The following is a 17,691-nucleotide window of genomic DNA, read 5'->3' as shown; positions in this document are numbered from 1 at the left end:
TGGTCAAAAAAATGTGTCTCTTTCTGATTGAATACTTTTTCCAGCTCAAATTTCTCAACTTTCTCAGCAAGTCATCTCCGAATCTATAAAACAGGGTGGGCAAGTGGAATAAAGACAGTGATTAGATTTTATAGAATGTCATTGACATGAACTTTAAAAGACATGTAACTGGTAAATCACACTTTCTCTTTGAGCTTTGAGAAACAAACTACAAAAGAGTGAAAAAGTTTGTGCATGTGAATAAAGAAGAGATTTTTTTTTCCATAGAATGCCCACAAGTGGAAAAGTCACAACTCAATAAGAGTATTTCCATCAGGGCTTACACTTTTTTAAAAGCCATAAGATGAATTAAGACTGTACATAAGCATTTGTATTTCTGTGATGAAACTCAATTCCAAAAATATTTAGAGGCAATTGCTTCCACATTTGAAATTCATATAACAAATTGCTGATTGAAATTCAATGGCTTTCTCACATCTGATTTTCTCTCCCATGTTAGTTTCCTTCAAGATGTATTGGTGTTGAGAAAACAATCCAAGCACTGAATGCAATTGAATATACTGTATGCAATCTGCAGTCCACTGATGCAGAACTTAGCTCTAAACTTCAGACTGGTACTTATATCTATAGGTAAGGGAATGTCTTCTTCATCTTTTAAGTTTTAGTCTACAAAGTAGTTTGACTACTTAGTTATAATCCCTTTAACCAAGTTTGAAGATAAATTAAATCAGAAATATTTGCTACAATTATTGATAACATTTTTTTTTCACTGACTTCTGGTAAAGAACTCAACTCCCTAAAGGGCATCAACATAGTAGTAGGTAATACAGGTATTCCTTGGGGGAAAGTGGAAACTAAATTTGCAAAATAGATCTCTACTAGTATATATATCTATCTGTAAATATATGAGATGTATTTCTAAGAGCAGTCTAGGAAAAACTAAATAATTTTTCAATCATCTGACCAAAAAATAGTGTCTAGTGAGTGGCTTAGCATAGGGAAACATGAAAACCTTGTAGAAAATACAATGAAACCTTATAGAAAATTTCAGCCTGGCCATTGCCTTATGAATGGCTGTTACTTGAATATTTTTTCACTCTCAAATCCCAAACTTCCCAAGCCTCTCATCTACACAGGTTGTTCTCTGCTTTGTTCCTCCTTTAAGCACCTTGGATATTACTTTTACTTTGTAAAGTTCTCAGTGCCATGTTATTCTTCTCTCTATAATGAAGCAAGGATCCAGGAGAAAGGAGGAATTCAAAGTAAGCAATGTCAGTTCATTTCTTAGAGAATGAAGAAGCAGCAAGATTGCTTTTAAACTTAAACTGTGTTATGTTTTGTATTATTGGTTTGTCCCTGTTACCCATAGAACTCTTTCAAGTTCTTTTGCTCAATAGCCATCAAGATAGAAACAACCAAAATGTTGGATTCAGTTCACTCTATGCTTCATGCTTTGGTAATCATGAATTATCTATTTCTGTTATGCTGAACATGGTTTTGTGATCCTTACCTTTACCACACTGTTCTTGCACCTAAGAAATTATTTCCAGTTTTTCTCCACCCAGATTACTCAAAGTCATTTTTCAAGCTTTGACTAAGTCCCTTCCCCCGAGAAGCCTGCTGTAGGAGAGGTCTGTGCCTACGACCCCTTGGATTCTCCAGGAGACACATGTACTCTCATCCTAATATGCACTGAAGTATCTTAGAGCTACCAAGAATGATAGAAATACGCAGTGAATTTTCAATTCAAAATGAGCTTAGAGCAAAAGACATATTGCCATTAATCCTTCTCAGAACGCTTCTCCTCTCTTTGAAGACACTTAACACATCATTACTGCCACTCTTGGTAGCAGTGCTGAAACTCTTCTTTCATGGGTGTTGTGTTTTGTTTTGTTTTTTAATTTTTTTATTTTAAAGATAAAAGAACTGAAACATATTAACAGACACACAGACATAAATAAAACAACATAAAAACAAAAAAAATACAGATTTCAGACAAGGTGATAGGAAATTAACAATGGTTATGTATTACATATTGGTATCTTCAAATTGGTTACTCAGATAAACAAATACAGGCTTGTAAGACTGATCAAACAAACATTAACTGTTCCTTTCAATAACACAATAGAAATCAGTAGTACAATTATCTTAGCTATCTTGTGTATACATATTTATATTTTTCCTTTCTTTCTTTCTTTCCTCTTCTCCATCATCCCGGTTGTTATTTCCTTTTGAGCATTTTCACTCCCTTTCACAATATCTGCTGTACCTTTAGATTTTATTTACTCCTTCAGGTTCTTACACTAGGGAGACAATATGATGTTTACACATGTGTGTCTGATTTATTTCACTTATGAGTATGGTCTCTAGATACATCCATTTACTTATAAAAGACTTGAGTTTATCTTTCTTTATAGCTGAGTAATACTCCATTATATAAATATGCCACATCTTTTTTATCCATTCCTCAGTTGATGAGCATTTAGGCTGTTTCCATAACTTAGCTATTACAAATTGTCCTGCTAGAAACATGAGTGCACATATATTGCTGTGGTATGATGTCTTTAGTTCTTCTGGAAAAATACCCCAAAGAGAAATAGCTGTGTTGAATGTTATCTCTAATTCTAATTTACTGAGGAATCTCCAGACTGATTTCCACAGTAGTTGCACCAGTCTACAGTCCCAGATTCCTAGATATGTATGAATTACCAAGGTTGAGTCAAGAAGATATAAAAATGCTGAACAACAAAATATCAATTAATGAGATTAAAAATGTGATTGAAAACTTACTGACAAAGAAAAGCCCAGGCCCTGATGCATTCACAGCAGAATTCTACAATAAATTCAGAGAAGATTAAATACCAACACTCCTTAAACTCTTCAATGAAATTGAAAAGGAAGCAATTCTCCCTAACTCATTTCTATAGGGAATTATACTGATACCAAAACCAGAGAAAGACCCAACCAAGAAAGAGAACTACAGACCAATCTCCCTAATGAATATAGATGCAAAGATACTCAATAAGATACTAGCAAATAGAATGCAGCAAATCATCAAGAAAATCATACAGCACGACCAAGTCGGATTCATTCCAGGAATGCAGGGATAGTTCAATATTGGCAAATCAATAAATGTTAGACACCATATTAATAGAGCCAAACAAAAAAACCATATGATCATCTCAATAGATGCAGAAAAAGGTTTTGACAAAGTCCAACATGCATTCATGATAAAAACTCTACAGAAAATAGGAATAGATGGTCTTTACCTCAACCTGATCAAAGCCATCTATGACAAACCAACAGCCAACATCATACTAAAAGAACAAAAACTGAAAGCTTTTACTTTAAAATCAGGAACAAGACAAGGATGTCCACTGTCATCACTCCTGTTCAACATAGTTCTAGAACCATTATCCAGAGCAATTAGACAAGAGAGAGAAATAAAAGGAATAAGATAGGAAAGGAAGAAGTTAAACTATCACTATTTGCAGAATTCACGGGTGTTTTTAAGGGGTGTGATAAAAATACAGTGAATGGTGCTGCCAAGTAATGTCCAGAGGAAGGTCATGTTTGTGAACAAAATCAGTGTGTCCTCAAGCACCTGATCCATCAAATCTGGCACTGTGTGACTTCTGGCTCTTCCTCAAAGTCAAAATCACCATGAAACATGAACATTTTGAACCATTCAGAACATCAAATCAGACACGACAACACAACTGAAGACATTCATAAAAGAGGATTTTCAAAACCGCTTCAGAAAGTGGCAAGTGACCAGGTATGGTGGTGCACACCTGCAATCACATGCTCCCAGGAGGCTGAGGCAGGAAGATTGCCATGCATTTGAGGCCAGCCTGGACTACACAGTGAATTCAAGGTCAGCCTGGAATATATACAGCAACACTATGTTTTCAAAAACAATTGGCAAGATCTATGGAATAAGTGTGTTCAAAGTAAAGGGGAGTATTTTGAGGAAGATTAATGGCAATGTGTCTTTTACTACAACAAATTTTTTAAAAATTAAAACTTTCATCATAGTTTTTGATCGTACCTATACACTTCCAAGAAGGTTAATGGAGACCTTCAGGGATTGCTTCCACCCCTACTTCCTGAGCATCCTGCAGAGCCTGATGCACAGCAGTAGCTTAACAAAATCATAGTGAGTAGAAGTGAACTGAACTGAAATTAAACAAAGCAGACTTGAAAAGAGAGGACGCTTGAGCAGCCAGGCCTGAAGCATGAGCCGGAGCAATATCCTTACACAGCACTCCAGGGCAGATCAGATCGACCTGTACAAGGCAAGTCTGAGAAAGAGTGAGAGGAAGAAATCAGTGTAGATAAGAGCCAAGCAGAGGATTAAAAACCATAGTGAAGGAAATTAAGGTAAAGAGTAAAATTAAAGAAATGATAAAGAACATGGCTTAGAAAGTATCAATAATGAAAAAAACAATTTTAAAAGAAAGCATTACAAATGTCTTAGGAAGCACAAAACATATACAATGCCATAAGCTTATTTGATGGGATAAAGTTAAATATAGTAGCTATTTCCCATTCCTATTTTAATAACAGTAAGATGGTCTACATTTATTGAAATCACTTGATGAAGCAGCACTGTCTCGTATACTTCTCACAACAAAGCTGGGGTAAGCTTTGTCACTATCTCTAGTTTGCACACAAGGAAACTGGGACACCAAGAGATTAATCAACCAGTGCAAAGCCAGAACATTATTAAGTGGTTGAATATGGGTTGGAAATAAGATGATCTGGTTGCCAGGCTTCAGATAATCTATTAGCCAATATGTTAATAGCATATATTTTATTACAAGGGAAATAAATATTGTAACATTTAAAAATAAACTCTTGATCAACTGAAATGACTTTAGGTTTGGATAAAATACATTCTAAGTGTTAATTTTGTTTGTAATACAACTAAAATAATCTCACGAAAAAGACACTGCAATTAAAAATATCTCACCTAGAAATGTCCTTTCTATTATGGAAAAGATTTATTGAGGAATTTTGTACTAGTCTTGCCTACTTTACAAAGGGTGAAGTGTGGGAAAAAACTGTGAGACAGAGAAGTGATTATCAGCTCTTTCCTAAAGGCCAAAAGCATGAAGAATATTAGTATATTTACAGTATCATTGTTTTCTTGTTGTTATCATTTTTTTATTTTAAAGATAAAAATAAAAACATATTAAAAAACAAACAGACATGAACAAAACAACAAAAGCAATACAGAATTTCAGACAAGGTGATAAGAAATTAACAATGGTTACTGTATTACACATTGTTATCTTCAGGGTGGTTACTCAGTTAAACAAATATAGTCATGTAAGACTGATCAAACAATTAAACATTAACTGTTCCTTTCCCTAAAGCAACAAAAATTAGTAGTACAGTTATCTTAGCTATCTTGTGTATACATATATACATATTTTCCCCTTCTTTCTTTCTTTTCTCTTTTTTTATTTTGAAAAATATAAGAAGGAAAACATATTAACAGACATCCATTTACAGAACAGCATAAGAACAATACAAACAAAACAGCTACAAACAAATCTTTAAGTCTCTATTTGTTTTCCTGAGAAACCACTTTAAAGATATCAGTAATTAATACAATAACCATGGTTGATTTCCTACAACTTTGTTTGCATAATTGTTTTAATTTTTTCTATGATCTAAAAAGTAGACTCCTAGTGAAGATTAAAAGGTAAAGAATAGGGAAAAATTTACATGCCATATCTGCCGGTTCGCCTGTGAAATATCCAGAAGAATTAACACAAGGAATGCTGTTTACCCACTTTTGTGCCCAATGCATATTAGCTAAGGAATGGAGGGTGCATAAATGTGGCTGAGGTCTGAGTAAGACGTGCTCAGCATGCAGGTGGACAGATTCAGATTGTGCAAAGCTGGTGACATGAATGAACTATTTGGAATCATGAGTCCATTGTTACAGTACACCACCTTCAGGAGCTCCTCCAGAAGAGGAAGGCAAGTGACTAGCGTGTAACTGACTGTACCATCATTTGACCAAAAATTATGGACACAGTTACAGCTTGTATTAAAGGTACCCCAAAGCCTCACGTGTTTGTAGGTGGGGCTTTGCAGAGGTGACTGGATCTAGGATGTGTGAATGCGGCCTGAAGGGGTGTGATTATAGATTAAGGGTGTAATAATTGCGTTGGTCCACTGATTCCTTTGGCATTTGTCTGGGTGTGGGTGAGGAGAAGCTCCAACTTTGGTGTGGATAGCACCAGACGATAGGGTTGTGACCTGGATGTAATATAAGGGCAAATGAAGGATGGAATGCTTGCTGTTTCCTGCTTCCTTCCTGACCCGCCGTTGACTGGGTCTCCTCCGTGATGCCCTCTGCCGTGCTGCCTGCCTTGAAGCCAGCTGACTGCACTGGAACCTCTGCAAATTGTGATCTGAAATAAACCTTTCCTCCTGTAACCTGTGAGTGCCAGGTATTTTATTTCAGCAGTGAGAAAAGTAACTAAGGCAGGTATTTATAACCTGGCCTTCCTACCTATGGCCCGTGTTTCCTGAACTCTTGCAGTCGCAAGTAAAATGTTCTGCTCTTTATTCATGTCCCCTTCCATGTATTAAAAATGAAGTTTCTTATTATTGAATAAAGCTCTATAAAACCTGCTCATTAAAGGCAGAAGACTGTATTGTTTTGGTTTAATTGCTTTATATATTTGAGTTTCTTTTTTTATTTTAAAGATAAAAGAATGAAAACATCCTAACAAACACACATGCATTTAGAAAATAACACAAAACAATACATGCAATACAGAATCTCAGATAAGGTGATAGGAAATTAACAATGGTTGTAGCATTACATACTGATATCTTCAATTTGGATACTCAGATAAACAAATATAGATATATAAGATGGATCATATACTTAAACATTAACTGTTCCTTTCAATAGAGCAATAAAAGTCAGTAGTACAACTGTGTTAACTATTCTGTGTGTACATGTGTATATTTTCCCCTTCTTTCTTTTCTCTTTTCCCTCATCCCAGTTGTTCTTTCCTTTTGAGCAGTTTCCTTCCCTTTCACAATGTCTATTATACCTCCTAGATTTCATTCACTCTTTCAGGTTCTTATACTGGTGAGACAATACGGTAGTTGCAGATGCCAATAACTCTGTTTTTAAAATATATTTGCAGTTTCCAATACAAAAAACAAGTGAAACTTTTTTTTTCTTTATCTCCAAAGGTAAAGTAATAACAAAATAGTTTGAAGAATTCCACTTTGGTTTGAATGTTTTGTAACCGTAAACTCACATGCTGCAATTTAATACCAAGTTCAGTGGTGTTGGACAGTGGAACATCTGAGTGGGGAGTAAGATGTGAGGGTGAAGCTCCATTAATGGGGTTATTGTCTTTATAATAGAGGGCTGAGGAGGTATGCTCATCCTTGCAGCCTTTGAAGACGCAGTAACAAGATGCCAACAATGAAGAAAGCCCTCTTCAGACACAGAATCAGAGATCGCTTTAATCTGAGACTTCCCATTATCCAGGACTGTGCGTAATACATTTCTGTTGGTTATAATTACCCAGCGCAGTGTATTTTATTATAGCAGCTGAGACAGAGTAACACAATTTATTACAGAAAAAGAAGTTTAAAAGTTAATAACTTCTTACAGGGTAAAAAATTCAACAATGTATTATGTATGCATTGAAAAGCTTTATACACTTGGATAAATAAACATAAGATAATAGACTAGATATTATAGTGGATTGCATCAATAGCTCCAATTATTTTTCACAGCTTTCTAAATCAATTATTTTGTCATATTTTTTGGAGTTGATCCCATACAGACAGAGCATAGTGCCTCACCTCTTAATTTGAGTTCAATTATGTGACTTGTTTTTGCCAAGAAAAAGAGGTAGAAATGACAGTGTATTGTGGGGTTAAGGCCCGAGTGTTTGTTTGCTTTTGTCTGTGCTGCTCTTGCTGTTGCATGAAAAGTGGTGTAATAGAGAAAAAACTAACTGTTTTCCACTCTCATATGCTCAACACTTAATACACAACATTTCTGTGACCCCCATGCCAACAAATTCTGTGGCACCAGCTAAGTGTCCTACAACTCGGTTCCATTCTGATGCTAAGCAGAGTTACTGCAGAGTGCTCCCCAGCACAGAGTAAAGCTCAGTTCCCTCTCGCTGTCACCCACACCTCAGCTGCTACTAGCCAGTAGTGGGTTTCCGGCTTATCTACCACTTCTGTCTGAACATCTGCTATAAAGCAAATGTTCCCATGACCTTCTCACATTTGACTGATTTGCTAGAAAAGCTTGCAGCTCAAGGAAACACATTTGCCAGTCTTTTACATCAGAAATAGACATAATAAAGGATACAGATGAAGATCCACGTTTAAAAAATTTGTAGGGTCACTCCGGCAGTGTCTGAGCTCGGGAGATCTGCCACTGTGGAGTTGGGCTGCACCACCTTCTGAATACAAGGAAGTGCCCACCAACTGAGACCCCCCCAAATTCTGTACTTTGGGGACTGTTACAGAAGCTCCATGATTGATTATTAACTTTATTCCCAGCCCCTCTCCAGTCTCAGAAGTCTGGGAGTGGCAAAGGTTCTAAGCCTTCAGTCCTGATCTTATGTGTTACCAGGCCCCATCCAGGAGCCCACTAACAGTTGCCTTATTAGAAGGAAGGATGTTCTTCTTACCCAGTAAACATAAAGGCACTTAGGAATTTTACATCAAGAACTGGAGTCAAAGACTGAGTATAAAAATAATAGATTTTCATAGCTCCTTTGTTGCTCAGAATATTATAAGAGTTCTAAGAGCACTGTTTCTGGAATGGGGAGCAGAGAGTAATAAGCATGCTTCTTATTAAGTCACTTTTGTGCAGTTCCCTGTGCATAGGAGAATTAGACATATGGGAAGAGTCCAATGCCAAGCTGCCCTGCTAGGTCTAGTTAGCCCACAGATTCAGGAGTAGTACTAAACAATTACAGTTTGAAGCTGCTGAGTTTGGGGTCACTTATTACACAGCAGAACAAATGGACAGTTATCAAGATAAATAATCAGCAGATCATTTAAAACATGAAAACATATTCTACTTTGCCAGTACCAAAGCTATGAAAATGGATGCAGCAAAAGTGCTCATGTTTATCTATACATAGTACGTACATTTTCAGACATATGAACTCCAGCTCTGCAGTTGCTAGTTGCAAGCTTTGAAACATGTTACCTAAGCCTCAATTTTATTATCTGTAAAATAAGTCAATATGAACATTTACCTCAAAGGATTATTGTAAAAGTTGCAAGCACTTAGAACAATGGCCATTAAACGATAATCACAAAGTAAATAAGAGTCATTATTTTTAAACCTATAGGATATCAAAGAAAGGTAACACTCACTAATTATAAGTATGGTGAGTGGTCTTCGTAAAAAATAAAGAATAACCTTTTAAAAACAATGACAATGACAGTATCACATGCCTATGATTATGTTATGGCCAAGGGTAGGAAAGCATGCATTCCGAACACTGTACAAAACAAAAACCTTAAAAAATAAGATAGAGAAAATTACAGGGATCATGGGCTTTGGGCTTAATCCTGACTTCCTCTCCACTACACAGCTCCATCTCTTGTGAGCCAGGTGCTGTGAAGCGAAACATTAAACATCACTCCAGCCCTCATCGAGTTTTAAATAGGGAAAACTGTATATCTTATATACTTGCCACAAAGAACAAATGGATGGGTATATAAAGAAACTAAATGGCTCATTCCCTGACACATACTGGGTGTAAAATAAATTATTGGTTCTTCCTTTGATATCCTAAGGTTAGTAGACAATTTTCCTTTTGACTTCTTATTTCTTCAGTGACTTTTTATATATTGTGCTAGATAAATGACTCCATTTAGGCAAATTTTTTTTCTCAATTAATATGAACAAAATTGGATTTGTCTCTTTTAAGAGTAAAAGTTTGCTTGTCGTGCTGTTTTCCTTTCCCAGGCATTTCAGCGTTGCTGTGTGGACACCACTGATATGAATGAAAGTGCTCACTGCTGACCTAGAGTAATAAGTACATATCCCCTATAAAATGTTAAATAATGAGAGTAAAAGTGCTATTTTCTTGTAAGGGATGTATTTTCAATAAAAATGTAGACTGGGTTTTATATCTGCATTCTATCATTTGCAATTGCCTGTATTTCATTAACTGCTGCCAGGAGTGCCCTCAGCAATCCCCGAGGTGCCGTAGCATTTCTCTGCTGGCCCACACCAGGAGCCTTCACTTCTGAATCCATCATCGCGGAGTTAACGAATAAAAACCGATGTGTTCGTGACACTCTGAAGTAAATATTTATTCTCTTTTATGCCAGGTGTCCCAGCAGATATTTCACTCAAATTGATTTCAATGATGATGTTAGGTTTGGATTTGTTATTTTCACTGATATTTACATAGATAATTCAATATTTATTAGAATGAGCATAAGTAGAGTGAACAAACTGCTTATTTTTCTCATAAAAGTCTGTCTCTCCTTCAAAGATTAAAAATGCTCTCATTTACCTCTCTGATAATATTCTAATTTAAATTTTTATTGGCAAGAAAATTTGCTAAGCAATTTTCTTGTTAATCCATTAATGGACATACTTCTGACAGATGGAGCTTATTCTTGTGATTAATGTTACTTTTTTCCTACACAACATTGTCTTAACTATTCTTAAAACAAACTATTCTTGTAGCAAACTCAGGCTAATGAACTCTTGACTTATTTCATGATCAGGTTTCTTAGTAGCGTGGCCTCCAACTCCTCTCCTCCCTTGGATCACTGTTCTTGGGGACCAGAAGTATTTGTAGGATCAGGAAAAAAATTCTCTTTTGCTTTACCTGAAAACAATACTCATAAGTGAAATAAATTAGAACTGCATGTGCAAGCACCGCATTGTTTCACTAGTGTAAAACCTGAAAGAGTTCATTTAAACTTGGAGGTGTGATAGACATTGTGAAATGATAGGAAAACACTCAAGGGTAAAAGGCAACTGGGATGTGGGAAAAGAGAAGGGAAAGAAGGAGAAATTGTGTATGTATGTATATACAGGATAGCTAACATAGTTGAACTACTGTCTTCTAATGCTTTGCTGAAAGAAACTGTCAGTGAGTTCTTGATTGATCAATATTGCCTGTCTCTATCTGTTTTCATGAGTAACCACTTTGAAGATATCAATATGTAAAACAAGAAGCATGGTTTATTTCCTACCACTTTGTTTGTGACTTTGTATTATCTGTACTGTTCTTTTGCTATTTTGCAAAATGTTGTCTGTTGGTTGTTTTCCTCCTTTTATTTTTAAAGTAAAAAAAAACAAATAAACAAAACAATGTATTTCAAGAATGATAGGTGTGTGACTCTACTCCTTAATCATGGAAAGTTTCTGCCCAGAGTTGGGAATTCCTTAAACTAAACTTGGCATAAATTTACACGCAAGAGTCTCTGTAAGGCTTTCACAGCAGCACTGGGCACCAAATAAATTAGAATGAATATATTATTTTCAATCTAATTTTCCTTTCCATTTGAAACATTTCAAGCATATAGGAAACAGACAAATAAGCACCCAAGTACTTATAATTCAGCGATTTTAAATCAACATTTCTCCCAAGTTTTCTTTCTTTTTTTAAAGGGAATAATGCATATCAGATACAGATGAAGATCACCACAAGCTCTCACATTCCCTGTCTTTACCCTTCTGAGGATGATCTGGTTCCTGAATTTGGGGAATATTTTTAACTCCATGTTTTATGTGTATATAAATATAAATGAGCATAATTATTCTGCATGGTTTTTAACTCTACATGAATTATATTATTCTATGTGTATTCTTTTGCAATGTGAGTTGCTTAGCATTCGGTATTTTTAGATTTATCCACAGAGCTCATTTTAAATCTATGGTATTTAAATGCTGTGTAGTATGAATGCACAAATTCAGTTGCTGAGGATTTTAGTAACTTTGGACTTATGTTATACTAATAATGGTTCAGCGATCATTTTTTAGCATGTTTCCACATGTACTGATGAGAATTCCTCTGGATAATATTATGAGAAGAGAAATTGCTACTATACATTATGAAAACTATAGCCACCAAGAACTAGAAAATTCTTTAAAGTGTTATGTAAACCTCTCCTGCCCACAGCAGTTATTGATTTCATGTTCCTCAACTACACTCGTGATTGTCACACTCTCCTTCTTTTATTTTAGTTTTATGGTTATGATCCAGTAACCATGCTTTTGTAATTGTCAGCTCTGCAATGATGATAATGTTTGGTGTCTTTATTATTAACTGATTCAGATTTCCTATATATCCTTACCACATCTTTTATCTATTTTTCTGTAACTTTTTAAAAAATTGATTTCAGGGACTCTTTATATGTTTTGAATACCAATTCTAGTTGGAGGGGCAATTCTTATTTATGTATTTTCTTCTTTTACTCTTGGAAAAACTGCCACTGCTGGGAGTGTCAACAAAGGTACATTCTGTCCTATTTTCTCCGTTCCTCTTCACTGTTTCTGCTATTTCCTTTTTAAAAGAGAAGTGGACAGAGATGGAAAGATGATTAGAATAAAATTATTGAGCAGTATTTGCCATTTTCATCCCCATATTCTTTCTGATTCATGAAAATGAAGAATACCCCCAACAGGGAGTTGTTACAAGGATGTAAAAGCCTTTAGCTGAATGCAGTGAGTTTAAAAGACTGTAAGTTAAGAATTTAGCTTGGCACAAAAGACAAATACCACATGATCTCACTTATATAGATAGTCCTTGTTAACGACCTACCTGTTTAAGGACTGTTCCGACTTCCCTCTCAGGTGTGGTGTTTGGACTGAAGGCCTGCATTCAGATTTAAGATGCAGGGACACAAGCACTAGGGAGGGCTTATGTGACTTCGTCTATAGTATAGCACTATAATTTTTGCAGATTATATTGTGCACTACTACATGTAAGAGTCATGCAAATTAAAATAAAGTCATCAAGTTGGAGCTTCCTTTGACCATTGTTTTGTTCTGAATATTGTACTGTACATACTATATACTGTCTAATTTCTCATTTAGTGACCAATTCATTTAATACCCTAGTGATAGGAACGTGTCTCAGTTATTAACTGAGGAATGTCTGTATGTGGAATCCAAGTCTTTTTAACTTATAAAAGTACCACAGTGGTTTCTCAGAGGCTTGGAGGCTTGAAGTAAGAGAGACAGAGAATAGGGAGATACTAATGAAAGGGTATGAAGTTTTAGCTAGACACAAAGAATATGTTTTTGAGATCTATCACAGGGCATGGTGACCATAGTTAGTAATAATGTACTGCATATTTCAAAATTACAAAGAAACAGGTTTTGAATATTCTCCTAACAAAGGAAATGATAAGTATAACTTGAAGGATCTATTAGTTACCCTGACATAATGATCACTGGATGGAATCCAAAGAAATCCCCTAAAAAGGACAGCGTTATGCCAACTTGCTACCTTCAGGAAATAGGTATTAAGTTCACTGACTCATCACAGAAAAAGAATTTCAGGATGCGCCAGTGTGAGATACCATGCAGATTTATGAGGCAGAGTTACACAGTAAGGGAGAATAGGAAACTATCCCAGCTAAAGTATTTAGCAAGGTCTTACTCTGATACAGCGATTCAGACTGGCCTCTCACAAAATTACGAGGCCAAGCGTTTAAGCATTACCAGAGGTGGGCCAAAGTTCAGTCGTCCCTTATTTCAGTTCTGGTTTGTACAACTCTGGTGGAATCCTTAATGGCTTGAGGAGCAATTTGTCTCCCACGATTGTCCTTGTGTGTGAACAGGTATGTCCCGCTTCCTGTCATCCGGCAATTGCTTTTGCTTGAGGAGAGATGTCTTCATGAGGTGGACTGCAAGGCTGTTTTTCCTAATATCCAAAGTTATGACAGGTCTGAAAGAAATTCCTGCATCACCCTAAGAGGTCTGGAAATGGTCATTGTGAAAACCTGCAATTGAGATTCCTTGAAAATTACTTAACTTTTATCTTGATGTCTGTCCTCAGTCTTGAAGGCGGATGAGATAGAAGAGGTAAATGTATCGCTAATAAAACTGTAACACAGACTTCCTGGGTGATTAGCATGCATAAGTGTAGAGGTGAGCAGGGTCTGTCCCAGAGTTCTAAGGTACAAAGGAAGACAAAACACTGAGTTTCCTTGTCTGCTTTCTGCATACCTTTATTTCTTCTACCTTATCTCATAATCATTCTGCAGTGTATGCATGTATCAGAACATCACACTGTGCCCTATAAATATATATATAGTTATACTTTATCAGTTGAAGTACATTTTAGCTAAAAATAAATCAAGATATTAGCCCACTCTTAAGAAAAAAGACTGAGAAATCTTCCAGAGGCACTAACTCAGTTTCCACCACTATATCATAAAATCCAGAAATGATACAGCAATAATGGATGCTTAAATTCCTGTAGACTAAATATTCCATTTTGTAAGTGAAAAGATCCAGAGGTAAGTTGATTTCAGGAAAAACAAAAGAATTCTGATCTGTCTGTTTCCTTCATTCTCCACCACTTTTCTCTATATTTGTGTAATACTTGTAGCTACAATTATCTAAAATTTGCCACTTACCTTTATATATATTGCCAGACAGGCTATTTTCTGTTTCCCTTGCTATAATATAAGCTTCACAAATAAAAAGATACTGTCATTTTTATGCTTTATTAACTGATAATATTAGACATTCATTACTTTGATTAGTGTTCTGAGTGATTACTGTTCAGACCTACTATGCACCAGCTATTTTATTTGTTAAGGTTTAGATCCAAAATATTCCCCCAGATTCTCATGGGTGGGTCATGGCACATGATACTCATCATTGAATCAGTACATTGATAAATCCCTAGATGAATATGCTGCTAGGAGGAGTTAGGGGAGAGTTAGAAGAGGTGGTTCACTGCGCATGTGGCCTGAAGGGCATGTCTCCCACTCTGGCTCTTCCCTTCACCCTCTGCTTAGCAGCTGTCATGATATGAGCAGTTTTCCTCCAACACAGGCCCTTCCACAATACCATATTGGCTATGGACCCTGCCAACCATGGGGTGAGACTTTGCAAAAAGTGAGATAAAATAAACCTCTGCCCCTTTAAACTGTGGGTATTGTATATTTTGTCAAGAAAGGGACTAAGACATGTTAAAGCATGAGAATGTACAAATAAATAACAAAAATTCCCACACATTGGAACTATTCACTTCTTGTCCACTTTTACACAGTTACCTAATATAGGGATGGAAAATGGATTTCTCTATTTCCAGTCTCAGTAAGTACATCCACGTTTAAAGAGAGGACCCACAATGCAGGAGCACATGCAACAAAATATAAATGGCAGGGTTTGGAGCAGGAGGTGACGTGCTTAATGCTATAAATTTATTCACAAAGTAACAAATCAAATATTTAAGATCAAAGTTAATGACTTGCTTAGTCAGAATAGATGTGGCAACGGATTGATCATGTACTTAAGCTTCTGAGACACTTTCCTGTACATGTTCCTTCCAGATTTCTAGGGTAAATCCAAGTGGTGGGTCTGACTATCATTTGTTTGTGTACCACTAGCCACAGTCACCAGTTTAGGACAGCTCCTCTTCCCACACTGACACTGTCTCTGTCATATACTCTATCACTGGGCAAATTGGTGGTAGCTACTGAAATTTTTGGAATCTACTATGATGAGGTTGTTGAAAAAGTCTTGTTTTAAAGACTGTACAGTTTTACGTGGTTTATTGTCACTTTCACATGTATTCAAATGTTTAGTAGCTTTTCTTGAATACTAGGAAGGAGCTCCTGGAACAAAAGTCCCTGGGTAGACTCTCTTGCAGTCATGACCCGAGCTACAGTACCCACAGCGGAACTCATGATTTACCCCTACAGTTTACACATCCCTGAGTCGCCACATTTTAATGTATGTAAAATTGGTCCCTGTGCAAGAAAAGTTGTTTAGATCTTGCAGATTCTATGTAAGAGAGTTACTGCAGATGTTTCGCTACGTGCAATACTGATCCTTAAAATTTATATGGCCATACCAATGAGAAACTGTGAAGCTTACATAACCTTTCCCAACATACCAGAAGCAAATTTTAAATTAATTATTTCCAAAATTTAATTATCTTCCCATTCAGTTTATAGAAAATACTGAAGTCACAGTTACCTATAAGCATGAAAATGTAATATAAAGGCTGGTTTTGTGTTTTAATGATGTTTTGCGTTCTCAGTTTTGTTCTTGTTTCATTTTGTTTGTGGTGTTGGGGATGGAACTCAGTGCCTTGCACAGGCAAGGGCTCTACCACTAAACTAGCCTCAATAATTCTTTTCCTTTTATAAAATTCAGCATTTGTAATCTTGTGGATTTTTTTCTTGAAGAAGACTTACCAATTCCCTATCTTATTCTCCTGTTCTCCTTGAAGACTAGATGATCATCTACAGGGTCAGAACTTCATCCACCACATCCTGGCTCCAGCCTGATAAGAAGAAAATGAGATACAGCTACTGGTTTAGGGGTCCAGAAGTGGCCTATGTAACTTTCCATCTTATGCATTTTCAGGAACTTCTTTCAGTGGGTTCTGGAAAAATAGTTTTCTTTAGAAAACTATTGTGGCCCTTAATGCTGATATATCAACTTTATTGCACTAAGACACACCTAGCAGATTAGTGAACATGCTTGTAGGTGTATGGGGATGACCCCTGCAGAGGCCTGGCCTTGAGTGCTGGATCTGGTGCCCTGCCCACTCCATTCAGGCTCTGTTCTGCTCTGCTTCCAGCAGCCGTGAATGAAGCAGCTTTGCTTTCCACACCCTTCTGCTTTGGAGGTTACCAAATAGACACTCAATATTTTAAAACTATGTTCTGCATTAAACCTTACTCACTTTAAATTATGTGTCTGATATTGTTGATATTTGAAGAAAAAGTTTACAACAAAAAGGCAAGGAGGAAGGTGAGAGGGAAAAGAAAGGTAAGAACATCTACAATATTATTAACATGTGTCTTGCCTTGCTGACTAATGAATTATGTAAAAGAAGAAACAATATGCATTTACCACCTACCATGTGTCAAAGGCTTTGAGTATTTTGTACCATGTAATCTCTACAAAAAGAAATCTAAACACAAGGATTGCTCCTCCTGAAAGAAATGGGGGATGATTAGGCTCAGAAAATTCAAATAATTTTCCCTAGATCCTAAAGGTAGAAGATAGCAGTGGTATTGCTGTACTACCTCAATTTGGTAATGGAATCAGGGTCAGTTTGAAGTGATAGCAAAGTGTCCTTAAGTGTTCTTTCATGTATTAATCATTAGTTATTTAAAAGTGTGCTAATTTCTATATGTGTGAAATTAGAAAATACTTTGAGGTGATCGAAAACAATAACAGCAAAACAAAACTTAGAGCACAAAGCAAAAGTCATGCTTTAAAGGAAAGCTTATGTCTATGAATGATGAAAATTTAAAACATTTCAGGTTGCTACTCAAATGCTCTACTTTAAGAAATTAGAAAAAAGAAAACTAAACCCAAGGAGAGTGGAGGGAAGTTGGTAATAAACATGAGAATGGAAATTAGTGTAGTAGAGAGTTTTAAAGCAAGAAACAAAAGAAAATTAAGGAATCAAAAGCTAGGTCTTTCAAAAGGATCATCTAAAT

General features: G+C 36.1%; 2 long non-coding RNA genes across 2 annotated transcripts in view; one reads left to right on the top strand and one right to left on the bottom strand.

Moving 5' to 3' along the window:
* Positions 1 to 505: 505 nt before the first annotated feature.
* Positions 506 to 10,158, top strand: LOC102028041. The gene is made up of 3 exons (XR_259100.1): positions 506 to 630; positions 7,438 to 7,538; positions 9,995 to 10,158. It is a non-coding gene; the product is annotated as an uncharacterized LOC102028041 (long non-coding RNA).
* A 3,645-nt stretch (positions 10,159 to 13,803) lies between these two features.
* LOC102027801 overlaps positions 13,804 to 17,691 on the bottom strand; it is a 4,693-nt gene continuing 805 nt past the window's right edge. Inside the window, exons 2-3 of the long non-coding RNA XR_259099.1 lie at positions 16,432 to 16,520; positions 13,804 to 14,170 (exon numbers count right to left, since the gene is read on the bottom strand). This is a non-coding gene — a long non-coding RNA (uncharacterized LOC102027801). The remainder of the gene's footprint in view (positions 14,171 to 16,431; positions 16,521 to 17,691) is intronic.

The sequence above is a fragment of the Chinchilla lanigera genome, unplaced genomic scaffold (assembly GCF_000276665.1).
Source record: "Chinchilla lanigera isolate Chin_1 unplaced genomic scaffold, ChiLan1.0 scaffold00001, whole genome shotgun sequence".
Taxonomy (NCBI): Eukaryota; Metazoa; Chordata; class Mammalia; order Rodentia; family Chinchillidae; genus Chinchilla; species Chinchilla lanigera.
Note: the sequence above shows the minus strand (reverse complement) of the source record. Positions and strands in the feature narration are given on the sequence as shown.